At 39.8% G+C, this 27,102-nt stretch overlaps 53 non-coding genes and 3 pseudogenes across 53 annotated transcripts; all 56 read right to left on the reverse strand.

Annotated features, from left to right (window-relative positions):
• Positions 1–230: 230 nt before the first annotated feature.
• LOC146032682 (5S ribosomal RNA) lies at positions 231–349 on the reverse strand. The gene has a single exon (XR_014458106.1). It is a non-coding gene; the product is annotated as a 5S ribosomal RNA (ribosomal RNA).
• Positions 350–695: 346 nt separating this feature from the next.
• LOC146031932 (5S ribosomal RNA) lies at positions 696–814 on the reverse strand. Its single transcript, XR_014457384.1, has one exon. It is a non-coding gene; the product is annotated as a 5S ribosomal RNA (ribosomal RNA).
• A 345-nt stretch (positions 815–1,159) lies between these two features.
• LOC146032800 (5S ribosomal RNA) lies at positions 1,160–1,278 on the reverse strand. The gene has a single exon (XR_014458218.1). It is a non-coding gene; the product is annotated as a 5S ribosomal RNA (ribosomal RNA).
• A 345-nt stretch (positions 1,279–1,623) lies between these two features.
• Positions 1,624–1,742, reverse strand: LOC146031222 (5S ribosomal RNA). Its single transcript, XR_014456692.1, has one exon. It is a non-coding gene; the product is annotated as a 5S ribosomal RNA (ribosomal RNA).
• A 345-nt stretch (positions 1,743–2,087) lies between these two features.
• On the reverse strand, positions 2,088–2,210 carry LOC146029702 (5S ribosomal RNA; annotated as a pseudogene).
• A 100-nt stretch (positions 2,211–2,310) lies between these two features.
• On the reverse strand, positions 2,311–2,429 carry LOC146030830 (5S ribosomal RNA). Its single transcript, XR_014456314.1, has one exon. It is a non-coding gene; the product is annotated as a 5S ribosomal RNA (ribosomal RNA).
• Positions 2,430–2,774: 345 nt separating this feature from the next.
• On the reverse strand, positions 2,775–2,893 carry LOC146031791 (5S ribosomal RNA). Its single transcript, XR_014457245.1, has one exon. It is a non-coding gene; the product is annotated as a 5S ribosomal RNA (ribosomal RNA).
• Positions 2,894–3,238: 345 nt separating this feature from the next.
• On the reverse strand, positions 3,239–3,357 carry LOC146034317 (5S ribosomal RNA). Its single transcript, XR_014459723.1, has one exon. It is a non-coding gene; the product is annotated as a 5S ribosomal RNA (ribosomal RNA).
• A 345-nt stretch (positions 3,358–3,702) lies between these two features.
• On the reverse strand, positions 3,703–3,821 carry LOC146032434 (5S ribosomal RNA). Its single transcript, XR_014457869.1, has one exon. It is a non-coding gene; the product is annotated as a 5S ribosomal RNA (ribosomal RNA).
• A 345-nt stretch (positions 3,822–4,166) lies between these two features.
• LOC146032918 (5S ribosomal RNA) lies at positions 4,167–4,285 on the reverse strand. Its single transcript, XR_014458329.1, has one exon. It is a non-coding gene; the product is annotated as a 5S ribosomal RNA (ribosomal RNA).
• Positions 4,286–4,630: 345 nt separating this feature from the next.
• LOC146027867 (5S ribosomal RNA) lies at positions 4,631–4,749 on the reverse strand (annotated as a pseudogene).
• Positions 4,750–5,094: 345 nt separating this feature from the next.
• LOC146031933 (5S ribosomal RNA) lies at positions 5,095–5,213 on the reverse strand. The gene has a single exon (XR_014457385.1). It is a non-coding gene; the product is annotated as a 5S ribosomal RNA (ribosomal RNA).
• Positions 5,214–5,559: 346 nt separating this feature from the next.
• LOC146032076 (5S ribosomal RNA) lies at positions 5,560–5,678 on the reverse strand. Its single transcript, XR_014457522.1, has one exon. It is a non-coding gene; the product is annotated as a 5S ribosomal RNA (ribosomal RNA).
• Positions 5,679–6,024: 346 nt separating this feature from the next.
• LOC146034401 (5S ribosomal RNA) lies at positions 6,025–6,143 on the reverse strand. Its single transcript, XR_014459807.1, has one exon. It is a non-coding gene; the product is annotated as a 5S ribosomal RNA (ribosomal RNA).
• Positions 6,144–6,488: 345 nt separating this feature from the next.
• On the reverse strand, positions 6,489–6,607 carry LOC146033039 (5S ribosomal RNA). The gene has a single exon (XR_014458450.1). It is a non-coding gene; the product is annotated as a 5S ribosomal RNA (ribosomal RNA).
• A 346-nt stretch (positions 6,608–6,953) lies between these two features.
• On the reverse strand, positions 6,954–7,072 carry LOC146031934 (5S ribosomal RNA). The gene has a single exon (XR_014457386.1). It is a non-coding gene; the product is annotated as a 5S ribosomal RNA (ribosomal RNA).
• Positions 7,073–7,417: 345 nt separating this feature from the next.
• LOC146033161 (5S ribosomal RNA) lies at positions 7,418–7,536 on the reverse strand. The gene has a single exon (XR_014458572.1). It is a non-coding gene; the product is annotated as a 5S ribosomal RNA (ribosomal RNA).
• A 345-nt stretch (positions 7,537–7,881) lies between these two features.
• Positions 7,882–8,000, reverse strand: LOC146031223 (5S ribosomal RNA). The gene has a single exon (XR_014456693.1). It is a non-coding gene; the product is annotated as a 5S ribosomal RNA (ribosomal RNA).
• Positions 8,001–8,345: 345 nt separating this feature from the next.
• Positions 8,346–8,468, reverse strand: LOC146029703 (5S ribosomal RNA; annotated as a pseudogene).
• A 100-nt stretch (positions 8,469–8,568) lies between these two features.
• On the reverse strand, positions 8,569–8,687 carry LOC146030831 (5S ribosomal RNA). The gene has a single exon (XR_014456315.1). It is a non-coding gene; the product is annotated as a 5S ribosomal RNA (ribosomal RNA).
• A 345-nt stretch (positions 8,688–9,032) lies between these two features.
• LOC146031792 (5S ribosomal RNA) lies at positions 9,033–9,151 on the reverse strand. The gene has a single exon (XR_014457246.1). It is a non-coding gene; the product is annotated as a 5S ribosomal RNA (ribosomal RNA).
• A 345-nt stretch (positions 9,152–9,496) lies between these two features.
• Positions 9,497–9,615, reverse strand: LOC146029188 (5S ribosomal RNA). The gene has a single exon (XR_014455321.1). It is a non-coding gene; the product is annotated as a 5S ribosomal RNA (ribosomal RNA).
• Positions 9,616–9,960: 345 nt separating this feature from the next.
• On the reverse strand, positions 9,961–10,079 carry LOC146031265 (5S ribosomal RNA). Its single transcript, XR_014456735.1, has one exon. It is a non-coding gene; the product is annotated as a 5S ribosomal RNA (ribosomal RNA).
• A 345-nt stretch (positions 10,080–10,424) lies between these two features.
• On the reverse strand, positions 10,425–10,543 carry LOC146033284 (5S ribosomal RNA). Its single transcript, XR_014458694.1, has one exon. It is a non-coding gene; the product is annotated as a 5S ribosomal RNA (ribosomal RNA).
• A 345-nt stretch (positions 10,544–10,888) lies between these two features.
• Positions 10,889–11,007, reverse strand: LOC146031590 (5S ribosomal RNA). Its single transcript, XR_014457054.1, has one exon. It is a non-coding gene; the product is annotated as a 5S ribosomal RNA (ribosomal RNA).
• A 345-nt stretch (positions 11,008–11,352) lies between these two features.
• LOC146027517 (5S ribosomal RNA) lies at positions 11,353–11,471 on the reverse strand. The gene has a single exon (XR_014454916.1). It is a non-coding gene; the product is annotated as a 5S ribosomal RNA (ribosomal RNA).
• A 512-nt stretch (positions 11,472–11,983) lies between these two features.
• Positions 11,984–12,102, reverse strand: LOC146029200 (5S ribosomal RNA). Its single transcript, XR_014455322.1, has one exon. It is a non-coding gene; the product is annotated as a 5S ribosomal RNA (ribosomal RNA).
• Positions 12,103–12,447: 345 nt separating this feature from the next.
• LOC146031517 (5S ribosomal RNA) lies at positions 12,448–12,566 on the reverse strand. Its single transcript, XR_014456982.1, has one exon. It is a non-coding gene; the product is annotated as a 5S ribosomal RNA (ribosomal RNA).
• A 346-nt stretch (positions 12,567–12,912) lies between these two features.
• Positions 12,913–13,031, reverse strand: LOC146029212 (5S ribosomal RNA). Its single transcript, XR_014455324.1, has one exon. It is a non-coding gene; the product is annotated as a 5S ribosomal RNA (ribosomal RNA).
• A 346-nt stretch (positions 13,032–13,377) lies between these two features.
• On the reverse strand, positions 13,378–13,496 carry LOC146033523 (5S ribosomal RNA). Its single transcript, XR_014458932.1, has one exon. It is a non-coding gene; the product is annotated as a 5S ribosomal RNA (ribosomal RNA).
• A 345-nt stretch (positions 13,497–13,841) lies between these two features.
• Positions 13,842–13,960, reverse strand: LOC146032294 (5S ribosomal RNA). Its single transcript, XR_014457735.1, has one exon. It is a non-coding gene; the product is annotated as a 5S ribosomal RNA (ribosomal RNA).
• Positions 13,961–14,305: 345 nt separating this feature from the next.
• Positions 14,306–14,424, reverse strand: LOC146033408 (5S ribosomal RNA). Its single transcript, XR_014458817.1, has one exon. It is a non-coding gene; the product is annotated as a 5S ribosomal RNA (ribosomal RNA).
• A 952-nt stretch (positions 14,425–15,376) lies between these two features.
• Positions 15,377–15,495, reverse strand: LOC146034953 (5S ribosomal RNA). Its single transcript, XR_014460356.1, has one exon. It is a non-coding gene; the product is annotated as a 5S ribosomal RNA (ribosomal RNA).
• A 345-nt stretch (positions 15,496–15,840) lies between these two features.
• LOC146031931 (5S ribosomal RNA) lies at positions 15,841–15,959 on the reverse strand. Its single transcript, XR_014457383.1, has one exon. It is a non-coding gene; the product is annotated as a 5S ribosomal RNA (ribosomal RNA).
• A 345-nt stretch (positions 15,960–16,304) lies between these two features.
• LOC146030856 (5S ribosomal RNA) lies at positions 16,305–16,423 on the reverse strand. Its single transcript, XR_014456339.1, has one exon. It is a non-coding gene; the product is annotated as a 5S ribosomal RNA (ribosomal RNA).
• Positions 16,424–16,768: 345 nt separating this feature from the next.
• On the reverse strand, positions 16,769–16,887 carry LOC146031209 (5S ribosomal RNA). Its single transcript, XR_014456679.1, has one exon. It is a non-coding gene; the product is annotated as a 5S ribosomal RNA (ribosomal RNA).
• Positions 16,888–17,232: 345 nt separating this feature from the next.
• LOC146032274 (5S ribosomal RNA) lies at positions 17,233–17,351 on the reverse strand. Its single transcript, XR_014457716.1, has one exon. It is a non-coding gene; the product is annotated as a 5S ribosomal RNA (ribosomal RNA).
• Positions 17,352–17,696: 345 nt separating this feature from the next.
• On the reverse strand, positions 17,697–17,815 carry LOC146033531 (5S ribosomal RNA). Its single transcript, XR_014458939.1, has one exon. It is a non-coding gene; the product is annotated as a 5S ribosomal RNA (ribosomal RNA).
• Positions 17,816–18,160: 345 nt separating this feature from the next.
• On the reverse strand, positions 18,161–18,279 carry LOC146030832 (5S ribosomal RNA). The gene has a single exon (XR_014456316.1). It is a non-coding gene; the product is annotated as a 5S ribosomal RNA (ribosomal RNA).
• A 345-nt stretch (positions 18,280–18,624) lies between these two features.
• On the reverse strand, positions 18,625–18,743 carry LOC146030833 (5S ribosomal RNA). The gene has a single exon (XR_014456317.1). It is a non-coding gene; the product is annotated as a 5S ribosomal RNA (ribosomal RNA).
• Positions 18,744–19,088: 345 nt separating this feature from the next.
• Positions 19,089–19,207, reverse strand: LOC146031942 (5S ribosomal RNA). The gene has a single exon (XR_014457394.1). It is a non-coding gene; the product is annotated as a 5S ribosomal RNA (ribosomal RNA).
• Positions 19,208–19,552: 345 nt separating this feature from the next.
• Positions 19,553–19,671, reverse strand: LOC146029224 (5S ribosomal RNA). The gene has a single exon (XR_014455325.1). It is a non-coding gene; the product is annotated as a 5S ribosomal RNA (ribosomal RNA).
• A 345-nt stretch (positions 19,672–20,016) lies between these two features.
• Positions 20,017–20,135, reverse strand: LOC146029235 (5S ribosomal RNA). Its single transcript, XR_014455326.1, has one exon. It is a non-coding gene; the product is annotated as a 5S ribosomal RNA (ribosomal RNA).
• Positions 20,136–20,480: 345 nt separating this feature from the next.
• On the reverse strand, positions 20,481–20,599 carry LOC146033653 (5S ribosomal RNA). Its single transcript, XR_014459062.1, has one exon. It is a non-coding gene; the product is annotated as a 5S ribosomal RNA (ribosomal RNA).
• A 345-nt stretch (positions 20,600–20,944) lies between these two features.
• Positions 20,945–21,063, reverse strand: LOC146029247 (5S ribosomal RNA). The gene has a single exon (XR_014455328.1). It is a non-coding gene; the product is annotated as a 5S ribosomal RNA (ribosomal RNA).
• A 345-nt stretch (positions 21,064–21,408) lies between these two features.
• On the reverse strand, positions 21,409–21,527 carry LOC146031793 (5S ribosomal RNA). Its single transcript, XR_014457247.1, has one exon. It is a non-coding gene; the product is annotated as a 5S ribosomal RNA (ribosomal RNA).
• Positions 21,528–21,872: 345 nt separating this feature from the next.
• On the reverse strand, positions 21,873–21,991 carry LOC146032050 (5S ribosomal RNA). The gene has a single exon (XR_014457498.1). It is a non-coding gene; the product is annotated as a 5S ribosomal RNA (ribosomal RNA).
• Positions 21,992–22,336: 345 nt separating this feature from the next.
• LOC146033216 (5S ribosomal RNA) lies at positions 22,337–22,455 on the reverse strand. The gene has a single exon (XR_014458626.1). It is a non-coding gene; the product is annotated as a 5S ribosomal RNA (ribosomal RNA).
• A 345-nt stretch (positions 22,456–22,800) lies between these two features.
• On the reverse strand, positions 22,801–22,919 carry LOC146030400 (5S ribosomal RNA). The gene has a single exon (XR_014455896.1). It is a non-coding gene; the product is annotated as a 5S ribosomal RNA (ribosomal RNA).
• Positions 22,920–23,264: 345 nt separating this feature from the next.
• Positions 23,265–23,383, reverse strand: LOC146032967 (5S ribosomal RNA). The gene has a single exon (XR_014458377.1). It is a non-coding gene; the product is annotated as a 5S ribosomal RNA (ribosomal RNA).
• A 1,046-nt stretch (positions 23,384–24,429) lies between these two features.
• On the reverse strand, positions 24,430–24,548 carry LOC146031615 (5S ribosomal RNA). Its single transcript, XR_014457077.1, has one exon. It is a non-coding gene; the product is annotated as a 5S ribosomal RNA (ribosomal RNA).
• A 390-nt stretch (positions 24,549–24,938) lies between these two features.
• On the reverse strand, positions 24,939–25,057 carry LOC146029259 (5S ribosomal RNA). Its single transcript, XR_014455330.1, has one exon. It is a non-coding gene; the product is annotated as a 5S ribosomal RNA (ribosomal RNA).
• Positions 25,058–25,402: 345 nt separating this feature from the next.
• LOC146029270 (5S ribosomal RNA) lies at positions 25,403–25,521 on the reverse strand. The gene has a single exon (XR_014455331.1). It is a non-coding gene; the product is annotated as a 5S ribosomal RNA (ribosomal RNA).
• Positions 25,522–25,866: 345 nt separating this feature from the next.
• On the reverse strand, positions 25,867–25,985 carry LOC146027523 (5S ribosomal RNA). Its single transcript, XR_014454921.1, has one exon. It is a non-coding gene; the product is annotated as a 5S ribosomal RNA (ribosomal RNA).
• A 345-nt stretch (positions 25,986–26,330) lies between these two features.
• On the reverse strand, positions 26,331–26,449 carry LOC146030834 (5S ribosomal RNA). The gene has a single exon (XR_014456318.1). It is a non-coding gene; the product is annotated as a 5S ribosomal RNA (ribosomal RNA).
• A 345-nt stretch (positions 26,450–26,794) lies between these two features.
• LOC146030835 (5S ribosomal RNA) lies at positions 26,795–26,913 on the reverse strand. The gene has a single exon (XR_014456319.1). It is a non-coding gene; the product is annotated as a 5S ribosomal RNA (ribosomal RNA).
• Positions 26,914–27,102: the final 189 nt, after the last annotated feature.

The following is a 27,102-nucleotide window of genomic DNA, read 5'->3' on the forward strand; positions in this document are numbered from 1 at the left end:
ACTACAGGACATGATATTAGCAGGTGTTCTCAAATTAAACTACTAAAGAGGCTCAACACTGTTTAGCTGCCAAAAGCAGTTGGAATTGGGCCTAAACAGTGTGGTAAGTCTTTAGGTGATGGCTATTGTGTCTGTTTGACCTCTCCTAAATCTCTGTATTGGCAATAAAAAGAAAAAGTTTCCAATTTAAATAGCTAGAGAATAAAAACAATTTGCCAGTAATGGAAAAAAACCTACAGCACCTGGTGTTCCCATGTGGTCTCCCACCCAAGTACTAACCAGGCCCAACACTGCTTAGCTTCCAAGATCAGACGGGATTGGGCGTATCCAATGTGGTATGGCTGTAGGTGAGATACAAGCACTTTTTTGCCCTCTTCTACTTCTATAACAAGTTAAGTTAATAAAAAAGTTTCCTAACTGTTTTAGCTTACTGAAAAAAATCATGTGTTGGTAATGTAAAAAGACCTACAGGACATGATATTAGCAGGTGGTCTCAAATTAAACTACTAAAGAGGCTCAACACTGTTTAGCTGCCAGAAGCAGTTGGAATTGCGTCTAAACAGTGTGGTAAGTCTTTAGGTGATGGCTATTGTGTCTGTTTGACCTCTCCCAAATCTCTGTATTGGCAATAAAAAGAAAAAGTTTCCAATTTAAATAGCTAGAAAATAAAAACAATTTGCCAGTAATGGGAAAAAAACCTACAGCACCTGGTGTTCCCATGTGGTCTCCCACCCAAGTACTAACCAGGCCCAACACTGCTTAGCTTCCAAGATCAGACAAGATTGGGCGTATCCAATGTGGTATGGCTGTAGGTGAGATTCAGGCACTTTTTTGCCCTCTTCTACTTCTATAACCAGGTAAGCTGATAAAAAAGTTTCCTAACTGTATTGGCTTACTGAAAAAAATCATGTGTTGGTAATGTAAATAGAACTACAGGACATGATATTAGCAGGTGGTCTCAAATTAAACTACTAAAGAGGCTCAACACTGTTTAGCTGCCAAAAGCAGTTGGAATTGGGCCTAAACAGTGTGGTAAGTCTTTAGGTGATGGCTATTGTGTCTGTTTGACTTCTCCTAAATCTCTGTATTGGCAATAAAAAGAAAAAGTTTCCAATTTAAATAGCTAGAGAATAAAAACAATTTGCCAGTAATGGGAAAAAACCTACAGCACCTGGTGTTCCCATGTGGTCTCCCACCCAAGTACTAACCAGGCCCAACACTGCTTAGCTTCCAAGATCAGACGGGATTGGGCGTATCCAATGTGGTATGGCTGTAGGTGAGATGCAAGCACTTTTTTGCCCTCTTCTACTTCTATAACAAGGTAAGTTAATAAAAAAGTTTCCTAACTGTATTGGCTTACTGAAAAAAATCATGTGTTGGTAATGTAAAAAGACCTACAGAACATGATATTAGCAGGTGGTCTCAAATTAAACTACTAAAGAGGCTCAACACTGTTTAGCTGCCAAAAGCAGTTGGAATTGGGCCTAAACAGTGTGGTAAGTCTTTAGGTGATGGCTATTGTGTCTGTTTGACTTCTCCCAAATCTCTGTATTGGCAATAAAAAGAAAAAGTTTCCAATTTAAATAGCTAGAAAATAAAAACAATTTGCCAGTAATGGGAAAAAACCTACAGCACCTGGTGTTCCCATGTGGTCTCCCACCCAAGTACTAACCAGGCCCAACACTGCTTAGCTTCCAAGATCAGACGGGATTGGGCGTATCCAATGTGGTATGTCTGTAGGTGAGATGCAAGCACTTTATTGCCCTCTTCTACTTCTATAACAAGTTAAGTTAATAAAAAAGTTTCCTAACTGTATTGGCTTACTGAAAAAAATCATGTGTTGGTAATGTAAAAAGACCTACAGGACATGATATTAGCAGGTGGTCTCAAATTAAACTACTAAAGAGGCTCAACACTGTTTAGCTGCCAAAAGCAGTTGGAATTGCGTCTAAACAGTGTGGTAAGTCTTTAGGTGATGGCTATTGTGTCTGTTTGACCTCTCCCAAATCTCTGTATTGGCAATAAAAAGAAAAAGTTTCCAATTTAAATAGCTAGAAAATAAAAACAATTTGCCAGTAATGGGAAAAAACCTACAGCACCTGGCGTTCCCATGTGGTCTCCCACCCAAGTACTAACCAGGCCCAACACTGCTTAGCTTCCAAGATCAGACGAGATTGGGCGTATCCAATCTTTAGGTGATGGCTATTGTGTCTGTTTGACCTCTCCCAAATCTCTGTATTGGCAATAAAAAGAAAAAGTTTCCAATTTAAATAGCTAGAAAATAAAAACAATTTGCCAGTAATGGGAAAAAACCTACAGCACCTGGCGTTCCCATGTGGTCTCCCACCCAAGTACTAACCAGGCCCAACACTGCTTAGCTTCCAAGATCAGACGAGATTGGGCGTATCCAATGTGGTATGGCTGTAGGTGAGATGCAAGCACTTTATTGCCCTCTTCTACTTCTATAACCAGGTAAGCTAATAAAAAAGTTTCCTAACTGTATTGGCTTACTGAAAAAAATCATGTGTTGGTAATGTAAATAGAACTACAGGACATGATATTAGCAGGTGGTCTCAAATTAAACTACTAAAGAGGCTCAACACTGTTTAGCTGCCAAAACCAGTTGGAATTGGGCCTAAACAGTGTGGTAAGTCTTTAGGTGATGGCTATTGTGTCTGTTTGACCTCTCCCAAATGTCTGTATTGGCAATAAAAAGATAAAGTTTCCAATTTAAATAGCTAGATAATAAAAACAATTTGCCAGTAATGGAAAAAAACCTACAGCACCTGGTGTTCCCGTGTGGTCTCCCACCCAAGTACTAACCAGGCCCAACACTGCTTAGCTTCCAAGATCAGACGGGATTGGGCGTATCCAATTTGGTATGGCTGTAGGTGAGATGCAAGCACTTTTTTGCCCTCTTCTACTTCTATAACAAGTTAAGTTAATAAAAAAGTTTCCTAACTGTATTGGCTTACTGAAAAAAATCATGTGTTGGTAATGTAAAAAGACCTACAGGACATGATATTAGCAGGTGGTCTCAAATTAAACTACTAAAGAGGCTCAACACTGTTTAGCTGCCAAAACCAGTTGGAATTGGGCCTAAACAGTGTGGTAAGTCTTTAGGTGATGGCTATTGTGTCTGTTTGACCTCTCCCAAATCTCTGTATTGGCAATAAAAAGAAAAAGTTTCCAATTTAAATAGCTAGAAAATAAAAACAATTTGCCAGTAATGGGAAAAATCCTACAGCACCTGGCGTTCCCATGTGGTCTCCCACCCAAGTACTAACCAGGCCCAACACTGCTTAGCTTCCAAGATCAGACTAGATTGGGCGTATCCAATGTGGTATGGCTGTAGGTGAGATGCAGGCACTTTTTTGCCCTCTTCTACTTCTATAACCAGGTAAGCTAATAAAAAAGTTTCCTAACTGTATTGGCTTACTGAAAAAAATCATGTGTTGGTAATGTAAATAGAACTACAGGACATGATATTAGCAGGTGGTCTCAAATTAAACTACTAAAGAGGCTCAACACTGTTTAGCTGCCAAAACCAGTTGGAATTGGGCCTAAACAGTGTGGTAAGTCTTTAGGTGATGGCTATTGTGTCTGTTTGACCTCTCCCAAATGTCTGTATTGGCAAAAAAAAGATAAAGTTTCCAATTTAAATAGCTAGAGAATAAAAACAATTTGCCAGTAATGGAAAAAAACCTACAGCACCTGGTGTTCCCGTGTGGTCTCCCACCCAAGTACTAACCAGGCACAACACTGCTTAGCTTCCAAGATCAGACGGGATTGGGCGTATCCAATGTGGTATGGCTGTAGGTGAGATGCAAGCACTTTTTTGCCCTCTTCTACTTCTATAACAAGTTAAGTTAATAAAAAAGTTTCTTAACTGTATTGGCTTACTGGAAAAAATCATGTGTTGGTTATGTAAAAAGACCTACAGGAAATGATATTAGCAGGTGGTCTCAAATTAAACTACTAAAGAGGCTCAACACTGTTTAGCTTCCAAAAGCAGTTGGAATTGCGTCTAAACAGTGTGGTAAGTCTTTAGGTGATGGCTATTGTGTCTGTTTGACCTCTCCTAAATCTCTGTATTGGCAATAAAAAGAAAAAGTTTCCAATTTAAATAGCTAGAGAATAAAAACAATTTGCCAGTAATGGAAAAAAACCTACAGCACCTGGTGTTCCCATGTGGTCTCCCACCCAAGTACTAACCAGGCCCAACACTGCTTAGCTTCCAAGATCAGACGGGATTGGGCGTATCCAATGTGGTATGGCTGTAGGTGAGATACAAGCACTTTTTTGCCCTCTTCTACTTCTATAACAAGTTAAGCTAATAAAAAAGTTTCCTAACTGTATTGGCTTACTGAAAAAAATCATGTGTTGGTAATGTAAATAGAACTACAGGACATGATATTAGCAGGTGGTCTCAAATTAAACTACTAAAGAGGCTCAACACTGTTTAGCTGCCAAAACCAGTTGGAATTGGGCCTAAACAGTGTGGTAAGTCTTTAGGTGATGGCTATTGTGTCTGTTTGACCTCTCCCAAATGTCTGTATTGGCAAAAAAAAGATAAAGTTTCCAATTTAAATAGCTAGAGAATAAAAACAATTTGCCAGTAATGGAAAAAAACCTACAGCACCTGGTGTTCCCGTGTGCTCTCCCACCCAAGTACTAACCAGACACAACACTGCTTAGCTTCCAAGATCAGACGGGATTGGGCGTATCCAATGTGGTATGGCTGTAGGTGAGATGCAAGCACTTTTTTGCCCTCTTCTACTTCTATAACAAGTTAAGTTAATAAAAAAGTTTCTTAACTGTATTGGCTTACTGAAAAAAATCATGTGTTGGTTATGTAAAAAGACCTACAGGAAATGATATTAGCAGGTGGTCTCAAATTAAACTACTAAAGAGGCTCAACACTGTTTAGCTTCCAAAAGCAGTTGGAATTGCGTCTAAACAGTGTGGTAAGTCTTTAGGTGATGGCTATTGTGTCTGTTTGACCTCTCCCAAATCTCTGTATTGGCAATAAAAAGAAAAAGTTTCCAATTTAAATAGCTAGAAAATAAAAACAATTTGCCAGTAATGGGAAAAAACCTACAGCACCTGGTGTTCCCATGTGGTCTCCCACCCAAGTACTAACCAGGCCCAACACTGCTTAGCTTCCAAGATCAGACAAGATTGGGCGTATCCAATGTGGTATGGCTGTAGGTGAGATACAGGCACTTTTTTGCCCTCTTCTACTTCTATAACCAGGTAAGCTAATAAAAAAGTTTCCTAACTGTATTGGCTTACTGAAAAAAATCATGTGTTGGTAATGTAAATAGAACTACAGGACATGATATTAGCAGGTGGTCTCAAATTAAACTACTAAAGAGGCTCAACACTGTTTAGCTGCCAAAAGCAGTTGGAATTGGGCCCAAACAGTGTGGTAAGTCTTTAGGTGATGGCTATTGTGTCTGTTTGACTTCTCCTAAATCTCTGTATTGGCAATAAAAAGAAAAAAGTTTCCAATTTAAATAGCTAGAAAATAAAAACAATTTGCCAGTAATGGGAAAAAACCTACAGCACCTGGTGTTCCCATGTGGTCTCCCACCCAAGTACTAACCAGGCCCAACACTGCTTAGTTTCCAAGATCAGACGAGATTGGGCGTATCCAATGTGGTATGGCTGTAGGTGAGATACAGGCACTTTTTTGCCCTCTTCTACTTCTATAACCAGGTAAGCTAATAAAAAAGTTTCCTAACTGTATTGGCTTACTGAAAAAAATCATGTGTTGGTAATGTAAATAGAACTACAGGACATGATATTAGCAGGTGGTCTCAAATTAAACTACTAAAGAGGCTCAACACTGTTTAGCTGCCAAAAGCAGTTGGAATTGGGCCTAAACAGTGTGGTAAGTCTTTAGGTGATGGCTATTGTGTCTGTTTGACTTCTCCTAAATCTCTGTATTGGCAATAAAAAGAAAAAAGTTTCCAATTTAAATAGCTAGAAAATAAAAACAATTTGCCAGTAATGGGAAAAAACCTACAGCACCTGGTGTTCCCATGTGGTCTCCCACCCAAGTACTAACCAGGCCCAACACTGCTTAGTTTCCAAGATTAGACGAGATTGGGCGTATCCAATGTGGTATGGCTGTAGGTGAGATACAGGCACTTTTTTGCCCTCTTCTACTTCTATAACCAGGTAAGCTAATAAAAAAGTTTCCTAACTGTATTGGCTTACTGAAAAAAATCATGTGTTGGTAATGTAAATAGAACTACAGGACATGATATTAGCAGGTGTTCTCAAATTAAACTACTAAAGAGGCTCAACACTGTTTAGCTGCCAAAAGCAGTTGGAATTGGGCCTAAACAGTGTGGTAAGTCTTTAGGTGATGGCTATTGTGTCTGTTTGACCTCTCCTAAATCTCTGTATTGGCAATAAAAAGAAAAAGTTTCCAATTTAAATAGCTAGAGAATAAAAACAATTTGCCAGTAATGGAAAAAAACCTACAGCACCTGGTGTTCCCATGTGGTCTCCCACCCAAGTACTAACCAGGCCCAACACTGCTTAGCTTCCAAGATCAGACGGGATTGGGCGTATCCAATGTGGTATGGCTGTAGGTGAGATACAAGCACTTTTTTGCCCTCTTCTACTTCTATAACAAGTTAAGTTAATAAAAAAGTTTCCTAACTGTATTAGCTTACTGAAAAAAATCATGTGTTGGTAATGTAAAAAGACCTACAGGACATGATATTAGCAGGTGGTCTCAAATTAAACTACTAAAGAGGCTCAACACTGTTTAGCTGCCAGAAGCAGTTGGAATTGCGTCTAAACAGTGTGGTAAGTCTTTAGGTGATGGCTATTGTGTCTGTTTGACCTCTCCCAAATCTCTGTATTGGCAATAAAAAGAAAAAGTTTCCAATTTAAATAGCTAGAAAATAAAAACAATTTGCCAGTAATGGGAAAAAAACCTACAGCACCTGGTGTTCCCATGTGGTCTCCCACCCAAGTACTAACCAGGCCCAACACTGCTTAGCTTCCAAGATCAGACAAGATTGGGCGTATCCAATGTGGTATGGCTGTAGGTGAGATTCAGGCACTTTTTTGCCCTCTTCTACTTCTATAACCAGGTAAGCTGATAAAAAAGTTTCCTAACTGTATTGGCTTACTGAAAAAAATCATGTGTTGGTAATGTAAATAGAACTACAGGACATGATATTAGCAGGTGGTCTCAAATTAAACTACTAAAGAGGCTCAACACTGTTTAGCTGCCAAAAGCAGTTGGAATTGGGCCTAAACAGTGTGGTAAGTCTTTAGGTGATGGCTATTGTGTCTGTTTGACTTCTCCTAAATCTCTGTATTGGCAATAAAAAGAAAAAGTTTCCAATTTAAATAGCTAGAGAATAAAAACAATTTGCCAGTAATGGGAAAAAACCTACAGCACCTGGTGTTCCCATGTGGTCTCCCACCCAAGTACTAACCAGGCCCAACACTGCTTAGCTTCCAAGATCAGACGGGATTGGGCGTATCCAATGTGGTATGGCTGTAGGTGAGATGCAAGCACTTTTTTGCCCTCTTCTACTTCTATAACAAGGTAAGTTAATAAAAAAGTTTCCTAACTGTATTGGCTTACTGAAAAAAATCATGTGTTGGTAATGTAAAAAGACCTACAGAACATGATATTAGCAGGTGGTCTCAAATTAAACTACTAAAGAGGCTCAACACTGTTTAGCTGCCAAAAGCAGTTGGAATTGGGCCTAAACAGTGTGGTAAGTCTTTAGGTGATGGCTATTGTGTCTGTTTGACTTCTCCCAAATCTCTGTATTGGCAATAAAAAGAAAAAGTTTCCAATTTAAATAGCTAGAAAATAAAAACAATTTGCCAGTAATGGGAAAAAACCTACAGCACCTGGTGTTCCCATGTGGTCTCCCACCCAAGTACTAACCAGGCCCAACACTGCTTAGCTTCCAAGATCAGACGGGATTGGGCGTATCCAATGTGGTATGTCTGTAGGTGAGATGCAAGCACTTTATTGCCCTCTTCTACTTCTATAACAAGTTAAGTTAATAAAAAAGTTTCCTAACTGTATTGGCTTACTGAAAAAAATCATGTGTTGGTAATGTAAAAAGACCTACAGGACATGATATTAGCAGGTGGTCTCAAATTAAACTACTAAAGAGGCTCAACACTGTTTAGCTGCCAAAAGCAGTTGGAATTGCGTCTAAACAGTGTGGTAAGTCTTTAGGTGATGGCTATTGTGTCTGTTTGACCTCTCCCAAATCTCTGTATTGGCAATAAAAAGAAAAAGTTTCCAATTTAAATAGCTAGAAAATAAAAACAATTTGCCAGTAATGGGAAAAAACCTACAGCACCTGGCGTTCCCATGTGGTCTCCCACCCAAGTACTAACCAGGCCCAACACTGCTTAGCTTCCAAGATCAGACGAGATTGGGCGTATCCAATCTTTAGGTGATGGCTATTGTGTCTGTTTGACCTCTCCCAAATCTCTGTATTGGCAATAAAAAGAAAAAGTTTCCAATTTAAATAGCTAGAAAATAAAAACAATTTGCCAGTAATGGGAAAAAACCTACAGCACCTGGCGTTCCCATGTGGTCTCCCACCCAAGTACTAACCAGGCCCAACACTGCTTAGCTTCCAAGATCAGACGAGATTGGGCGTATCCAATGTGGTATGGCTGTAGGTGAGATGCAAGCACTTTATTGCCCTCTTCTACTTCTATAACCAGGTAAGCTAATAAAAAAGTTTCCTAACTGTATTGGCTTACTGAAAAAAATCATGTGTTGGTAATGTAAATAGAACTACAGGACATGATATTAGCAGGTGGTCTCAAATTAAACTACTAAAGAGGCTCAACACTGTTTAGCTGCCAAAACCAGTTGGAATTGGGCCTAAACAGTGTGGTAAGTCTTTAGGTGATGGCTATTGTGTCTGTTTGACCTCTCCCAAATGTCTGTATTGGCAATAAAAAGATAAAGTTTCCAATTTAAATAGCTAGATAATAAAAACAATTTGCCAGTAATGGAAAAAAACCTACAGCACCTGGTGTTCCCGTGTGGTCTCCCACCCAAGTACTAACCAGGCCCAACACTGCTTAGCTTCCAAGATCAGACGGGATTGGGCGTATCCAATTTGGTATGGCTGTAGGTGAGATGCAAGCACTTTTTTGCCCTCTTCTACTTCTATAACAAGTTAAGTTAATAAAAAAGTTTCCTAACTGTATTGGCTTACTGAAAAAAATCATGTGTTGGTAATGTAAAAAGACCTACAGGACATGATATTAGCAGGTGGTCTCAAATTAAACTACTAAAGAGGCTCAACACTGTTTAGCTGCCAAAAGCAGTTGGAATTGCGTCTAAACAGTGTGGTAAGTCTTTAGGTGATGGCTATTGTGTCTGTTTGACCTCTCCCAAATCTCTGTATTGGCAATAAAAAGAAAAAGTTTCCAATTTAAATAGCTGGAAAATAAAAACAATTTGCCAGTAATGGGAAAAAACCTACAGCACCTGGTGTTCCCATGTGGTCTCCCACCCAAGTACTAACCAGGCCCAACACTGCTTAGCTTCCAAGATCAGACGAGATTGGGCGTATCCAATGTGGTATGGCTGTAGGTTTGATACAGGCACTTTTTTGCCCTCTTCTACTTCTATAACCAGGTAAGTTAATAAAAAAGTTTCCTAACTGTATTGGCTCACTGAAAAAAATCATGTGTTGGTAATGTAAATAGAACTACAGGACATGATATTAGCAGGTGGTCTCAAATTAAACTACTAAAGAGGCTCAACACTGTTTAGCTGCCAAAAGCAGTTGGAATTGGGCCTAAACAGTGTGGTAAGTCTTTAGGTGATGGCTATTGTGTCTGTTTGACCTCTTCTAAATCTCTGTATTGGCAATAAAAAGAAAAAGTTTCCAATTTAAATAGCTAGAGAATAAAAACAATTTGCCAGTAATGGGAAAAAACCTACAGCACCTGGTGTTCCCATGTGGTCTCCCACCCAAGTACTAACCAGGCCCAACACTGCTTAGCTTCCAAGACCAGACGAGATTGGGCGTATCCAATGTGGTATGGCTGTAGGTGAGATACAGGCACTTTTTTGCCCTCTTCTACTTCTATAACCAGGTAAGCTTATAAAAAAGTTTCCTAACTGTATTGGCTTACTGAAAAAAATCATGTGTTGGTAATGTAAATAGAACCACAGGACATGATATTAGCAGGTGATCTCAAATTAAACTACTAAAGAGGCTCAACACTGTTTAGCTGCCAAAACCAGTTGGAATTGGGCCTAAACAGTGTGGTAAGTCTTTAGGTGATGGCTATTGTGTCTGTTTGACCTCTCCTAAATGTCTGTATTGGCAATAAAAAGATAAAGTTTCCAATTTAAATAGCTAGAGAATAAAAACAATTTGCCAGTAATGGAAAAAAACCTACAGCACCTGGTGTTCCCATGTGGTCTCCCACCCAAGTACTAACCAGGCCCAACACTGCTTAGCTTCCAAGATCAGACGGGATTGGGCGTATCCAATGTGGTATGGCTGTAGGTGAGATCCAAGCACTTTTTTGCCCTCTTCTACTTCTATAACAAGTTAAGTTAATAAAAAAGTTTCCTAACTGTATTGGCTTACTGAAAAAAATCATGTGTTGGTAATGTAAAAAGACCTACAGGACATGATATTAGCAGGTGGTCTCAAAATAAACTACTAAAGAGGCTCAACACTATTTAGCTGCCAAAAGCAGTTGGAATTGCATCTAAACAGTGTGGTAAGTCTTTAGGTGATGGCTATTGTGTCTGTTTGACCTCTCCCAAATGTCTGTATTGGCAATAAAAAGATAAAGTTTCCAATTTAAATAGCTAGAGAATAAAAACAATTTGCCAGTAATGGAAAAAAACCTACAGCACCTGGTGTTCCCGTGTGGTCTCCCACCCAAGTACTAACCAGGACCAACACTGCTTAGCTTCCAAGATCAGACGGGATTGGGCGTATCCAATGTGGTATGGCTGTAGGTGAGATGCAAGCACTTTTTTGCCCTCTTCTACTTCTATAACAAGTTAAGTTAATAAAAAAGTTTCCTAACTGTATTGGCTTACTGAAAAAAATCATGTGTTGGTAATGTAAAAAGACCTACAGGACATGATATTAGCAGGTTGTCTCAAATTAAACTACTAAAGAGGCTCAACACTGTTTAGCTGCCAAAAGCAGTTGGAATTGCGTCTAAACAGTGTGGTAAGTCTTTAGGTGATGGCTATTGTGTCTGTTTGACCTCTCCCAAATCTCTGTATTGGCAATAAAAAGAAAAAGTTTCCAATTTAAATAGCTAGAAAATAAAAACAATTTGCCAGTAATGGGAAAAAACCTACCGCACCTGGTGTTCCCATGTGGTCTCCCACCCAAGTACTAACCAGGCCCAACACTGCTTAGCTTCCAAGATCAGACAAGATTGGCCGTATCCAATGTGGTATGGCTGTAGGTGAGATACAGGCACTTTTTTGCCCTCTTCTACTTCTATAACCAGGTAAGTTAATAAAAAAGTTTCCTAACTGTATTGGCTTACTGAAAAAAATCATGTGTTGGTAATGTAAATAGAACTACAGGACATGATATTAGCAGGTGGTCTCAAATTAAACTACTAAAGAGGCTCAACACTGTTTAGCTGCCAAAAGCAGTTGGAATTGGGCCTAAACTAGGGTTACCACCTAGGCCCTTTAATTCCGGACACATGTTAATTACACAGGTTCTGTGGCAGTTTAAAATCAGGTGAAGTGGAGTCTTGAAGTCAGCCAGCCACAGAACCTGTGTAATTAATATGTGTCCGGAATTAAAGGGCCTAGGTGGTAACCCTAGCCAAAACAGTGTGGTAAGTCTTTAGGTGATGGCTATTGTGTCTGTTTGACCTCTCCTAAATCTCTGTATTGGCAATAAAAAGAAAAAAGTTTCCAATTTAAATAGCTAGAAATAAAAACAATTTGCCAGTAATAGGAAAAAACCTACAGCACCTGGTGTTCCCATGTGGTCTCCCACCCAAGTACTAACCAGGCCCAACACTGCTTAGCTTCCAAGATCAGACGAGATTGGGCGTATCCAATGTGGTATGGCTGTAGGTGAGATACAGGCACTTTTTTGCCCTCTTCTACTTCTATAACCAGGTAAGCTAATAAAAAAGTTTCCTAACTGTATTGGCTTACTGAATAAAATCATGTGTTGGTAATGTAAATAGAACTACAGGACATTATATTAGCAGGTGGTCTCAAATTAAACTACTAAAGAGGCTCAATACTGTTAAGCTGCCAAAACCAGTTGGAATTGGGCCTAAACAGTGTGGTAAGTCTTTAGGTGATGGCTATTGTGTCTGTTTGACCTCTCCCAAATGTCTGTATTGGCAATAAAAAGATAAAGTTTCCAATTTAAATAGCTAGAGAATAAAAACAATTTGCCAGTAATGGAAAAAAACCTACAGCACCTGGTATTCCCGTGTGGTCTCCCACCCAAGTACTAACCAGGCCCAACACTGCTTAGCTTCCAAGATCAGACGGGATTGGGCGTATCCAATTTGGTATGGCTGTAGGTGAGATGCAAGCACTTTTTTGCCCTCTTCTACTTCTATAACAAGTTAAGTTAATAAAAAAGTTTCCTAACTGTATTGGCTTACTGAAAAAAATCATGTGTTGGTAATGTAAAAAGACCTACAGGACATGATATTAGCAGGTGGTCTCAAATTAAACTACTAAAAAAGGCTCAACACTGTTTAGCTGCCAAAAGCAGTTGGAATTGCGTCTAAACAGTGTGGTAAGTCTTTAGGTGATGGCTATTGTGTCTGTTTGACCTCTCCCAAATCTCTGTATTGGCAATAAAAAGAAAAAGTTTCCAATTTAAATAGCTGGAAAATAAAAACAATTTGCCAGTAATGGGAAAAAACCTACAGCACCTGGTGTTCCCATGTGGTCTCCCACCCAAGTACTAACCAGGCCCAACACTGCTTAGCTTCCAAGATCAGACGAGATTGGGCGTATCCAATGTGGTATGGCTGTAGGTGAGATACAGGCACTTTTTTGCCCTCTTCTACTTCTATAACCAGGTAAGTTAATAAAAAAGTTTCCTAACTGTATTGGCTTACTGAAAAAAATCATGTGTTGGTAATGTAAATAGAACTACAGGACATGATATTAGCAGGTGGTCTTAAATTAAACTACTAAAGAGGCTCAACACTGTTTAGCTGCCAAAAGCAGTTGGAATTGGGCCTAAACAGTGTGGTAAGTCTTTAGGTGATGGCTATTGTGTCTGTTTGACCTCTCCTAAATCTCTGTATTGGCAATAAAAAGAAAAAAGTTTCCAATTTAAATAGCTAGAAAATAAAAACAATTTGCCAGTAATGGGAAAAAACCTACAGCACCTGGTGTTCCCATGTGGTCTACCACCCAAGTACTAACCAGGCCCAACACTGCTTAGCTTCCAAGATCAGACGAGATTGGGCGTATCCAATGTGGTATGGATGTAGGTGAGATACAGGCACTTTTTTGCCCTCTTCTACTTCTATAACCAGGTAAGCTAATAAAAAAGTTTCCTAACTGTATTGGCTTACTGAATAAAATCATGTGTTGGTAATGTAAATAGAACTACAGGACATGATATTAGCAGGTGGTCTCAAATTAAACTACTAAAGAGGCTCAACACTGTTTAGCTGCCAAAAGCAGTTGGAATTGGGCCTAAACAGTGTGGTAAGTCTTTAGGTGATGGCTATTGTGTCTGTTTGACCTCTTCTAAATCTCTGTATTGGCAATAAAAAGAAAAAGTTTCCAATTTAAATAGCTAGAGAATAAAAACAATTTGCCAGTAATGGGAAAAAACCTACAGCACCTGGTGTTCCCATGTGGTCTCCCACCCAAGTACTAACCAGGCCCAACACTGCTTAGCTTCCAAGACCAGACGAGATTGGGCATATCCAATGTGGTATGGCTGTAGGTGAGATACAGGCACTTTTTTGCCCTCTTCTACTTCTATAACCAGGTAAGCTTATAAAAAAGTTTCCTAACTGTATTGGCTTACTGAAAAAAATCATGTGTTGGTAATGTAAATAGAACCACAGGACATGATATTAGCAGGTGATCTCAAATTAAACTACTAAAGAGGCTCAACACTGTTTAGCTGCCAAAACCAGTTGGAATTGGGCCTAAACAGTGTGGTAAGTCTTTAGGTGATGGCTATTGTGTCTGTTTGACCTCTCCCAAATGTCTGTATTGGCAATAAAAAGATAAAGTTTCCAATTTAAATAGCTAGAGAATAAAAACAATTTGCCAGTAATGGAAAAAAACCTACAGCACCTGGTGTTCCCATGTGGTCTCCCACCCAAGTACTAACCAGGCCCAACACTGCTTAGCTTCCAAGATCAGACGGGATTGGGCGTATCCAATGTGGTATGGCTGTAGGTGAGATGCAAGCACTTTTTTGCCCTCTTCTACTTCTATAACAAGTTAAGTTAATAAAAAAGTTTCCTAACTGTATTGGCTTACTGAAAAAAATCATGTGTTGGTAATGTAAAAAGACCTACAGGACATGATATTAGCAGGTGGTCTCAAAATAAACTACTAAAGAGGCTCAACACTGTTTAGCTGCCAAAAGCAGTTGGAATTGCGTCTAAACAGTGTGGTAAGTCTTTAGGTGATGGCTATTGTGTCTGTTTGACCTCTCCCAAATCTCTGTATTGGCAATAAAAAGAAAAAGTTTCGGTACTTGTGAGTTATCTGGACGCCCGATTTTTTGATTGTATGCCTTAAGTTAAGGCATACAATCAGATGCGATGCGATGCGATATCGCATCGCATCGCATCGCATCGCATGCGACCATCGGATGCGATGACCCGATTTTTCCATAGGAATCAATGTTAAAATGATTCCTATGGAAAAAGGGGTCCTTTTCATACCCCTACTATCCAAGTGGGCATGGAGTTGGATATAAACCTGTGGCGAGCGTAGCGAGCCACCGAGCCCGAAGCGTGGCGAGCGAAGCGAGCCCCGCGAGGGGACGGTATTCCGTGTCCCCTCGCGGGGCTCGCTACGCTCGCCACGCTTCGGGCTCGGTGGCTCGCTACGCTCGCCACAGGTTTATATCCAACTCCATGCCCACTTGGATAGTAGGGGTATGAAAAGGACCCCTTTTTCCCATTGAATTCCATGTTAAAATGGACTCAGTCCATTTTAACATTGATTCCTATGGAAAAATCGGGTCATCGCATCGCATCGCATCCGATGGTCGCATGCGATGCGATGCGATGTGCCCGATCCGACCCGATTTAGAAATCGGGCGTCCGGATAACTCACAAGTACCAAAGTTTCCAATTTAAATAGCTAGAAAATAAAAACAATTTGCCAGTAATGGGAAAAAACCTACAGCACCTGGCGTTTCCATGTGGTCTCCCACCCAAGTACTAACCAGGCCCAACACTGCTTAGCTTCCATGATCAGACGAGATTGGGCGTATCCAATGTGGTATGGCTGTAGGTGAGATACAGGCACTTTTTTGCCCTCTTCTACTTCTATAACCAGGTAAGCTAATAAAAAAGTTTCCTAACTGTATTGGCTTACTGAAAAAAATCATGTGTTGGTAATGTAAATAGAACTACAGGACATGATATTAGCAGGTGGTCTCAAATTAAACTACTAAAGAGGCTCAACACTGTTTAGCTGCCAAAACCAGTTGGAATTGGGCCTAAACAGTGTGGTAAGTCTTTAGGTGATGGCTATTGTGTCTGTTTGACCTCTCCCAAATGTCTGTATTGGCAATAAAAAGATAAAGTTTCCAATTTAAATAGCTAGAGAATAAAAACAATTTGCCAGTAATGGGAAAAAACCTACAGCACCTGGTGTTCCCGTGTGGTCTCCCACCCAAGTACTAACCAGGCCCAACACTGCTTAGCTTCCAAGATCAGACGGGATTGGGCGTATCCAATGTGGTATGGCTGTAGGTGAGATGCAAGCACTTTTTTGCCCTCTTCTACTTCTATAACAAGTTAAGTTAATAAAAAAGTTTCCTAACTGTATTGGCTTACTGAAAAAAATCATGTGTTGGTAATGTAAAAAGACCTACAGGACATGATATTAGCAGGTTGTCTCAAATTAAACTACTAAAGAGGCTCAACACTGTTTAGCTGCCAAAAGCAGTTGGAATTGGGCCTAAACAGTGTGGTAAGTCTTTAGGTGATGGCTATTGTGTCTGTTTGACCTCTCCTAAATCTCTGTATTGGCAATAAAAAGAAAAAAGTTTCCAATTTAAATAGCTAGAAATAAAAACAATTTGCCAGTAATAGGAAAAAACCTACAGCACCTGGTGTTCCCATGTGGTCTCCCACCCAAGTACTAACCAGGCCCAACACTGCTTAGCTTCCAAGATCAGACGAGATTGGGCGTATCCAATGTGGTATGGCTGTAAGTGAGATACAGGCACTTTTTTGCCCTCTTCTACTTCTATAACCAGGTAAGCTAATAAAAAAGTTTCCTAACTGTATTGGCTTACTGAATAAAATCATGTGTTGGTAATGTAAATAGAACTACAGGACATGATATTAGCAGGTGGTCTCAAATTAAACTACTAAAGAGGCTCAACACTGTTTAGCTGCCAAAAGCAGTTGGAATTGGGCCTAAACAGTGTGGTAAGTCTTTAGGTGATGGCTATTGTGTCTGTTTGACCTCTCCTAAATCTCTGTATTGGCAATAAAAAGAAAAAGTTTCCAATTTAAATAGCTAGAGAATAAAAACAATTTGCCAGTAATGGGAAAAAACCTACAGCACCTGGTGTTCCCATGTGGTCTCCCACCCAAGTACTAACCAGGCCCAACACTGCTTAGCTTCCAAGATCAGATGAGATTGGGCGTATCCAATGTGGTATGGCTGTAGGTGAGATGCAAGCACTTTTTTGCCCTCTTCTACTTCTATAACCAGGTAAGTTAATAAAAAAGTTTCCTAACTGTATTGGCTTACTGAAAAAAATCATGTGTTGGTAATGTAAATAGAACTACAGGACATGATATTAGCAGGTGGTCTCAAATTAAACTACTAAAGAGGCTCAACACTGTTTAGCTGCCAAAAGCAGTTGGAATTGGGCCTAAACAGTGTGGTAAGTCTTTAGGTGATGGCTATTGTGTCTGTTTGACCTCTCCTAAATCTCTGTATTGGCAATAAAAAGAAAAAAGTTTCCAATTTAAATAGCTAGAAATAAAAACAATTTGCCAGTAATAGGAAAAAACCTACAGCACCTGGTGTTCCCATGTGGTCTCCCACCCAAGTACTAACCAGGCTCAACACTGCTTAGCTTCCAAGATCAGACGAGATTGGGCGTATCCAATGTGGTATGGCTGTAGGTGAGATACAGGCACTTTTTTGCCCTCTTCTACTTCTATAACCAGGTAAGCTAATAAAAAAGTTTCCTAACTGTATTGGCTTACTGAATAAAATCATGTGTTGGTAATGTAAATAGAACTACAGGACATTATATTAGCAGGTGGTCTCAAATTAAACTACTAAAGAGGCTCAACACTGTTTAGCTGCCAAAACCAGTTGGAATTGGGCCTAAACAGTGTGGTAAGTCTTTAGGTGATGGCTATTGTGTCTGTTTGACCTCTCCCAAATGTCTGTATTGGCAATAAAAAGATAAAGTTTCCAATTTAAATAGCTAGAGAATAAAAACAATTTGCCAGTAATGGAAAAAAACCTACAGCACCTGGTGTTCCCATGTGGTCTCCCACCCAAGTACTAACCAGGCCCAACACTGCTTAGCTTCCAAGATCAGACGGGATTGGGCGTATCCAATGTGGTATGGCTGTAGGTGAGATGCAAGCACTTTTTTGCCCTCTTCTACTTCTATAACAAGTTAAGTTAATAAAAAAGTTTCCTAACTGTATTGGCTTACTGAAAAAAATCATGTGTTGGTAATGTAAAAAGACCTACAGGACATGATATTAGCAGGTGGTCTCAAAATAAACTACTAAAGAGGCTCAACACTGTTTAGCTGCCAAAAGCAGTTGGAATTGCGTCTAAACAGTGTGGTAAGTCTTTAGGTGATGGCTATTGTGTCTGTTTGACCTCTCCCAAATCTCTGTATTGGCAATAAAAAGAAAAAGTTTCCAATTTAAATAGCTAGAAAATAAAAACAATTTGCCAGTAATGGGAAAAAACCTACAGCACCTGGCGTTCCCATGTGGTCTCCCACCCAAGTACTAACCAGGCCCAACACTGCTTAGCTTCCAAGATCAGACGAGATTGGGCGTATCCAATGTGGTATGGCTGTAGGTGAGATACAGGCACTTTTTTGCCCTCTTCTACTTCTATAACCAGGTAAGCTAATAAAAAAGTTTCCTAACTGTATTGGCTTACTGAAAAAAATCATGTGTTGGTAATGTAAATAGAACTACAGGACATGATATTAGCAGGTGGTCTCAAATTAAACTACTAAAGAGGCTCAACACTGTTTAGCTGCCAAAACCAGTTGGAATTGGGCCTAAACAGTGTGGTAAGTCTTTAGGTGATGGCTATTGTGTCTGTTTGACCTCTCCCAAATGTCTGTATTGGCAATAAAAAGATAAAGTTTCCAATTTAAATAGCTAGAGAATAAAAACAATTTGCCAGTAATGGAAAAAAACCTACAGCACCTGGCGTTCCCATGTGGTCTCCCACCCAAGTACTAACCAGGCCCAACACTGCTTAGCTTCCAAGATCAGACGAGATTGGGCGTATCCAATGTGGTATGGCTGTAGGTGAGATACAGGCACTTTTTTGCCCTCTTCTACTTCTATAACCAGGTAAGCTAATAAAAAAGTTTCCTAACTGTATTGGCTTACTGAAAAAAATCATGTGTTGGTAATGTAAATAGAACTACAGGACATGATATTAGCAGGTGGTCTCAAATTAAACTACTAAAGAGGCTCAACACTGTTTAGCTGCCAAAACCAGTTGGAATTGGGCCTAAACAGTGTGGTAAGTCTTTAGGTGATGGCTATTGTGTCTGTTTGACCTCTCCCAAATGTCTGTATTGGCAATAAAAAGATAAAGTTTCCAATTTAAATAGCTAGAGAATAAAAACAATTTGCCAGTAATGGAAAAAAACCTACAGCACCTGGTGTTCCCGTGTGGTCTCCCACCCAAGTACTAACCAGGCCCAACACTGCTTAGCTTCCAAGATCAGACGGGATTGGGCGTATCCAATGTGGTATGGCTGTAGGTGAGATGCAAGCACTTTTTTGCCCTCTTCTACTTCTATAACAAGTTAAGTTAATAAAAAAGTTTCCTAACTGTATTGGCTTACTGAAAAAAATCATGTGTTGGTAATGTAAAAAGACCTACAGGACATGATATTAGCAGGTTGTCTCAAATTAAACTACTAAAGAGGCTCAACACTGTTTAGCTGCCAAAAGCAGTTGGAATTGGGCCTAAACAGTGTGGTAAGTCTTTAGGTGATGGCTATTGTGTCTGTTTGACCTCTCCTAAATCTCTGTATTGGCAATAAAAAGAAAAAAGTTTCCAATTTAAATAGCTAGAAATAAAAACAATTTGCCAGTAATAGGAAAAAACCTACAGCACCTGGTGTTCCCATGTGGTCTCCCACCCAAGTACTAACCAGGCCCAACACTGCTTAGCTTCCAAGATCAGACGAGATTGGGCGTATCCAATGTGGTATGGCTGTAGGTGAGATACAAGCACTTTTTTGCCCTCTTCTACTTCTATAACCAGGTAAGCTAATAAAAAAGTTTCCTAACTGTATTGGCTTACTGAATAAAATCATGTGTTGGTAATGTAAATAGAACTACAGGACATGATATTAGCAGGTGGTCTCAAATTAAACTACTAAAGAGGCTCAACACTGTTTAGCTGCCAAAAGCAGTTGGAATTGGGCCTAAACAGTGTGGTAAGTCTTTAGGTGATGGCTATTGTGTCTGTTTGACCTCTCCTAAATCTCTGTATTGGCAATAAAAAGAAAAAGTTTCCAATTTAAATAGCTAGAGAATAAAAACAATTTGCCAGTAATGGGAAAAAACCTACAGCACCTGGTGTTCCCATGTGGTCTCCCACCCAAGTACTAACCAGGCCCAACACTGCTTAGCTTCCAAGATCAGACGAGATTGGGCGTATCCAATGTGGTATGGCTGTAGGTGAGATACAGGCCCTTTTTTGCCCTCTTCTACTTCTATAACCAGGTAAGCTTATAAAAAAGTTTCCTAACTGTATTGGCTTACTGAAAAAAATCATGTGTTGGTAATGTAAATAGAACCACAGGACATGATATTAGCAGGTGATCTCAAATTAAACTACTAAAGAGGCTCAACACTGTTTAGCTGCCAAAACCAGTTGGAATTGGGCCTAAACAGTGTGGTAAGTCTTTAGGTGATGGCTATTGTGTCTGTTTGACCTCTCCCAAATGTCTGTATTGGCAATAAAAAGATAAAGTTTCCAATTTAAATAGCTAGAGAATAAAAACAATTTGCCAGTAATGGAAAAAAACCTACAGCACCTGGTGTTCCCATGTGGTCTCCCACCCAAGTACTAACCAGGCCCAACACTGCTTAGCTTCCAAGATCAGACGGGATTGGGCGTATCCAATGTGGTATGGCTGTAGGTGAGATGCAAGCACTTTTTTGCCCTCTTCTACTTCTATAACCAGGTAAGTTAATAAAAAAGTTTCCTAACTGTATTGGCTTACTGAAAAAAATCATGTGTTGGTAATGTAAATAGAACTACAGGACATGATATTAGCAGGTGGTCTCAAATTAAACTACTAAAGAGGCTCAACACTGTTTAGCTGCCAAAAGCAGTTGGAATTGGGCCTAAACAGTGTGGTAAGTCTTTAGGTGATGGCTATTGTGTCTGTTTGACCTCTCCTAAATCTCTGTATTGGCAATAAAAAGAAAAAAGTTTCCAATTTAAATAGCTAGAAATAAAAACAATTTGCCAGTAATAGGAAAAAACCTACAGCACCTGGTGTTCCCATGTGGTCTCCCACCCAAGTACTAACCAGGCCCAACACTGCTTAGCTTCCAAGATCAGACGAGATTGGGCGTATCCAATGTGGTATGGCTGTAGGTGAGATACAGGCACTTTTTTGCCCTCTTCTACTTCTATAACCAGGTAAGCTAATAAAAAAGTTTCCTAACTGTATTGGCTTACTGAATAAAATCATGTGTTGGTAATGTAAATAGAACTACAGGACATTATATTAGCAGGTGGTCTCAAATTAAACTACTAAAGAGGCTCAACACTGTTTAGCTGCCAAAACCAGTTGGAATTGGGCCTAAACAGTGTGGTAAGTCTTTAGGTGATGGCTATTGTGTCTGTTTGACCTCTCCCAAATGTCTGTATTGGCAATAAAAAGATAAAGTTTCCAATTTAAATAGCTAGAGAATAAAAACAATTTGCCAGTAATGGAAAAAAACCTACAGCACCTGGTGTTCCCGTGTGGTCTCCCACCCAAGTACTAACCAGGCCCAACACTGCTTAGCTTCCAAGATCAGACGGGATTGGGCGTATCCAATTTGGTATGGCTGTAGGTGAGATGCAAGCACTTTTTTGCCCTCTTCTACTTCTATAACAAGTTAAGTTAATAAAAAAGTTTCCTAACTGTATTGGCTTACTGAAAAAAATCATGTGTTGGTAATGTAAAAAGACCTACAGGACATGATATTAGCAGGTGGTCTCAAATTAAACTACTAAAGAGGCTCAACACTGTTTAGCTGCCAAAAGCAGTTGGAATTGCGTCTAAACAGTGTGGTAAGTCTTTAGGTGATGGCTATTGTGTCTGTTTGACCTCTCCCAAATCTCTGTATTGGCAATAAAAAGAAAAAGTTTCCAATTTAAATAGCTAGAAAATAAAAACAATTTGCCAGTAATGGGAAAAAACCTACAGCACCTGGTGTTCCCATGTGGTCTCCCACCCAAGTACTAACCAGGCCCAACACTGCTTAGCTTCCAAGATCAGACGAGATTGGGCGTATCCAATGTGGTATGGATGTAGGTGAGATACAGGCACTTTTTTGCCCTCTTCTACTTCTATAACCAGGTAAGCTAATAAAAAAGTTTCCTAACTGTATTGGCTTACTGAATAAAATCATGTGTTGGTAATGTAAATAGAACTACAGGACATGATATTAGCAGGTGGTCTCAAATTAAACTACTAAAGAGGCTCAACACTGTTTAGCTGCCAAAAGCAGTTGGAATTGGGCCTAAACAGTGTGGTAAGTCTTTAGGTGATGGCTATTGTGTCTGTTTGACCTCTTCTAAATCTCTGTATTGGCAATAAAAAGAAAAAGTTTCCAATTTAAATAGCTAGAGAATAAAAACAATTTGCCAGTAATGGGAAAAAACCTACAGCACCTGGTGTTCCCATGTGGTCTCCCACCCAAGTATTAACCAGGCCCAACACTGCTTAGCTTCCAAGACCAGACGAGATTGGGCGTATCCAATGTGGTATGGCTGTAGGTGAGATACAGGCACTTTTTTGCCCTCTTCTACTTCTATAACCAGGTAAGCTAATAAAAAAGTTTCCTAACTGTATTGGCTTACTGAAAAAAATCATGTGTTGGTAATGTAAATAGAACTACAGGACATGATATTAGCAGGTGGTCTCAAATTAAACTACTAAAGAGGCTCAACACTGTTTAGCTGCCAAAAGCAGTTGGAATTGGGCCTAAACAGTGTGGTAAGTCTTTAGGTGATGGCTATTGTGTCTGTTTGACCTCTCCCAAATGTCTGTATTGGCAATAAAAAGATAAAGTTTCCAATTTAAATAGCTAGAGAATAAAAACAATTTGCCAGTAATGGAAAAAAACCTACAGCACCTGGCGTTCCCGTGTGGTCTCCCACCCAAGTACTAACCAGGCCCAACACTGCTTAGCTTCCAAGATCAGACGGGATTGGGCGTTTCCAATGTGGTATGGCTGTAGGTGAGATGCAAGCACTTTTTTGCCCTCTTCTACTTCTATAACAAGTTAAGTTAATAAAAAAGTTTCCTAACTGTATTGGCTTACTGAAAAAAATCATGTGTTGGTAATGTAAAAAGACCTACAGGACATGATATTAGCAGGTTGTCTCAAATTAAACTACTAAAGAGGCTCAACACTGTTTAGCTGCCAAAAGCAGTTGGAATTGCGTCTAAACAGTGTGGTAAGTCTTTAGGTGATGGCTATTGTGTCTGTTTGACCTCTCCCAAATCTCTGTATTGGCAATAAAAAGAAAAAGTTTCCAATTTAAATAGCTGGAAAATAAAAACAATTTGCCAGTAATGGGAAAAAACCTACAGCACCTGGTGTTCCCATGTGGTCTCCCACCCAAGTACTAACCAGGCCCAACACTGCTTAGCTTCCAAGATCAGACACGATTGGGCGTATCCAATGTGGTATGGCTGTAGGTGAGATACAGGCACTTTTTTGCCCTCTTCTACTTCTATAACCAGGTAAGTTAATAAAAAAGTTTCCTAACTGTATTGGCTTACTGAAAAAAATCATGTGTTGGTAATGTAAATAGAACTACAGGACATGATATTAGCAGGTGGTCTCAAATTAAACTACTAAAGAGGCTCAACACTGTTTAGCTGCCAAAAGCAGTTGGAATTGGGCCTAAACTAGGGTTACCACCTAGGCCCTTTAATTCCGGACACATGTTAATTACACAGGTTCTGTGGCAGTTTAAAATCAGGTGAAGTGGAGTCTTGAAGTCAGCCAGCCACAGAACCTGTGTAATTAATATGTGTCCGGAATTAAAGGGCCTAGGTGGTAACCCTAGCCTAAACAGTGTGGTAAGTCTTTAGGTGATGGCTATTGTGTCTGTTTGACCTCTCCTAAATCTCTGTATTGGCAATAAAAAGAAAAAAGGGTACTTATGTAGTATCTGGGCTGCCGATTTTGTGATTGTATGCCTTACCTTAAGGCATACAATCAGATGCGATGCGATGCGATTTTGCATAGGATTCAATGTTAAGAAGGTCCTGTTCATTTCCCCACTATCCAAGTGGGCATAGAGTTGATTTTATATAGCGTGGCGAGCGCAGCGAGGCGAGCGAAGCGAGCCCCGCGAGGGGACGCATATTTCTTAAAAAGTATTCTGTGTCCCCTCGCGGGGCTCGCTACGCTCGCCACGCTTCGGGCTCGGTGGCTCGCTACGCTCGCCACAGGTTTATATCCAACTCCATGCCCACTTGGATAGTGGGGAAAGGAAAAGGACCCCTTTTGAACCCCATTGAATTCTATGTTAAAATGGACTCAGACCATTTTAACATTGAATCCTATGGAAAAATCTTGACCATCGCATCGCATACGATTTGGTCGCATGCGATGCGATACGATGCGATGCGATCCGATCCGATTTCTAAATCGGACGCCCAGATACTACATAAGTACCGAAAAAAGTTTCCAATTTAAATAGCTAGAAATAAAAACAATTTGCCAGTAATAGGAAAAAACTTACAGCACCTGGTGTTCCCATGTGGTCTCCCACCCAAGTACTAACCAGGCCCAACACTGCTTAGCTTCCAAGATCAGACGAGATTGGGCGTATCCAATGTGGTATGGCTGTAGGTGAGATACAGGCACTTTTTTGCCCTCTTCTACTTCTATAACCAGGTAAGCTAATAAAAAAGTTTCCTAACTGTATTGGCTTACTGAATAAAATCATGTGTTGGTAATGTAAATAGAACTACAGGACATGATATTAGCAGGTGGTCTCAAATTAAACTACTAAAGAGGCTCAACACTGTTTAGCTGCCAAAAGCAGTTGGAATTGCGTCTAAACAGTGTGGTAAGTCTTTAGGTGATGGCTGTTTGACCTCTCCCAAATCTCTGTATTGGCAATAAAAAGAAAAAGGTGATGGCTGTTTGACCTCTCCCAAATCTCTGTATTGGCAATAAAAAGAAAAAGTTTCCAATTTAAATACCTAGAAAATAAAAACAATTTGCCAGTAATGGGAAAAAACCTACAGCACCTGGTGTTCCCATGTGGTCTCCCACCCAAGTACTAACCAGGCCCAACACTGCTTAGCTTCCAAGATCAGACGAGATTGGGCGTATCCAATGTGGTATGGCTGTAGGTGAGATACAGGCACTTTTTTGCCCTCTTCTACTTCTATAACCAGGTAAGCTAATAAAAAAGTTTCCTAACTGTATTGGCTTACTGAAAAAAATCATGTGTTGGTAATGTAAATAGAACTACAGGACATGATATTAGCAGGTGGTCTCAAATTAAACTACTAAAGAGGCTCAACACTGTTTAGCTGCCAAAAGCAGTTGGAATTGGGCCTAAACAGTGTGGTAAGTCTTTAGGTGATGGCTATTGTGTCTGTTTGACCTCTCCTAAATCTCTGTATTGGCAATAAAAAGAAAAAGTTTCCAATTTAAATAGCTAGAGAATAAAAACAATTTGCCAGTAATGGGAAAAAACCTACAGCACCTGGTGTTCCCATGTGGTCTCCCACCCAAGTACTAACCAGGCCCAACACTGCTTAGCTTCCAAGATCAGACGAGATTGGGCGTATCCAATGTGGTATGGCTGTAGGTGAGATACATGCACTTTTTTGCCCTCTTCTACTTCTATAACCAGGTAAGCTAATAAAAAAGTTTCCTAACTGTATTGGATTACTGAAAAAAATCATGTGTTAGTAATGTAAAAAGACCTACAGGACATGATATTAGCAGGTGGTCTCAAATTAAACTACTAAAGAGGCTCAACACTGTTTAGCTGCCAAAAGCAGTTGGAATTGGGCCTAAACAGTGTGGTAAGTCTTTAGGTGATGGCTATTGTGTGTGTTTGACCTCTCCCAAATCTCTGTATTGGCAATAAAAAGAAAAAGTTTCCAATTTAAATAGCTAGAAAATAAAAACAATTTGCCAGTAATGGGAAAAAACCTACAGCACCTGGAGTTCCCATGTGGTCTCCCACCCAAGTACTAACCAGGCCCAACACTGCTTAGCTTCTAAGCTCTGACGATATTTGGCGTATCCAATGTGGTATGGCTGTAGGTGAGATACAGGCACTTTTTTGCCCTCTTCTACTTCTTTAACCTGGTAAGCTAATAAAAAAGTTTCCTAACTGTATTGGCTTACTGAAAAAAATCATGTGTTGGTAATGTAAAAAGACCTACAGGACATGATATTAGCAAGTAGTCTCAATATAAACTACTAAAGAGGCTCAACACTGTTTAGCTGCCAAAAGCAGTTGGAATTGGGCCGAAACAGTGTGGTAAGTCTTTAGGTGATGGCTATTGTGTCTGTTTGACCTCTCCCAAATCTCTGTATTGGCAATAAAAAGAAAAAGTTTCCAATTTAAATAGCTAGAAAATAAAAACAATTTGCCAGTAATGGGAAAAAACCTACAGCACCTGGCGTTCCCATGTGGTCTCCCACCCAAGTACTAACCAGGCCCAACACTGCTTAGCTTCCAAGATCAGACGAGATTGGGCGTATCCAATGTGGTATGGCTGTAGGTGAGATACAGGCACTTTTTTGCCCTCTTCTACTTCTATAACCAGGTAAGCTAATAAAAAAGTTTCCTATCTGTATTGGCTTACTGAAAAAAATCATGTGTTGGTAATGTAAATAGAACTACAGGACATGATATTAGCAGGTGGTCTCAAATTAAACTACTAAAGAGGCTCAACACTGTTTAGCTGCCAAAACCAGTTGGAATTGGGCCTAAACATTGTGGTAAGTCTTTAGGTGATGGCTATTGTGTCTGTTTGACCTCTCCCAAATGTCTGTATTGGCAATAAAAAGATAAAGTTTCCAATTTAAATAGCTAGAGAATAAAAACAATTTGCCAGTAATGGAAAAAAACCTACAGCACCTGGCGTTCCCATGTGGTCTCCCACCCAAGTACTAACCAGGCCCAACACTGCTTAGCTTCCAAGATCAGACGAGATTGGGCGTATCCAATGTGGTATGGCTGTAGGTGAGATACAGGCACTTTTTTGCCCTCTTCTACTTCTATAACCAGGTAAGCTAATAAAAAAGTTTCCTAACTGTATTGGCTTACTGAAAAAAATCATGTGTTGGTAATGTAAATAGAACTACAGGACATGATATTAGCAGGTGGTCTCAAATTAAACTACTAAAGAGGCTCAACACTGTTTAGCTGCCAAA

This window comes from Crinia signifera, chromosome 8, assembly GCF_055691185.1.
Source record: "Crinia signifera chromosome 8, ASM5569118v1, whole genome shotgun sequence".
In the NCBI taxonomy this organism is placed as follows: domain Eukaryota; kingdom Metazoa; phylum Chordata; class Amphibia; order Anura; family Myobatrachidae; genus Crinia; species Crinia signifera.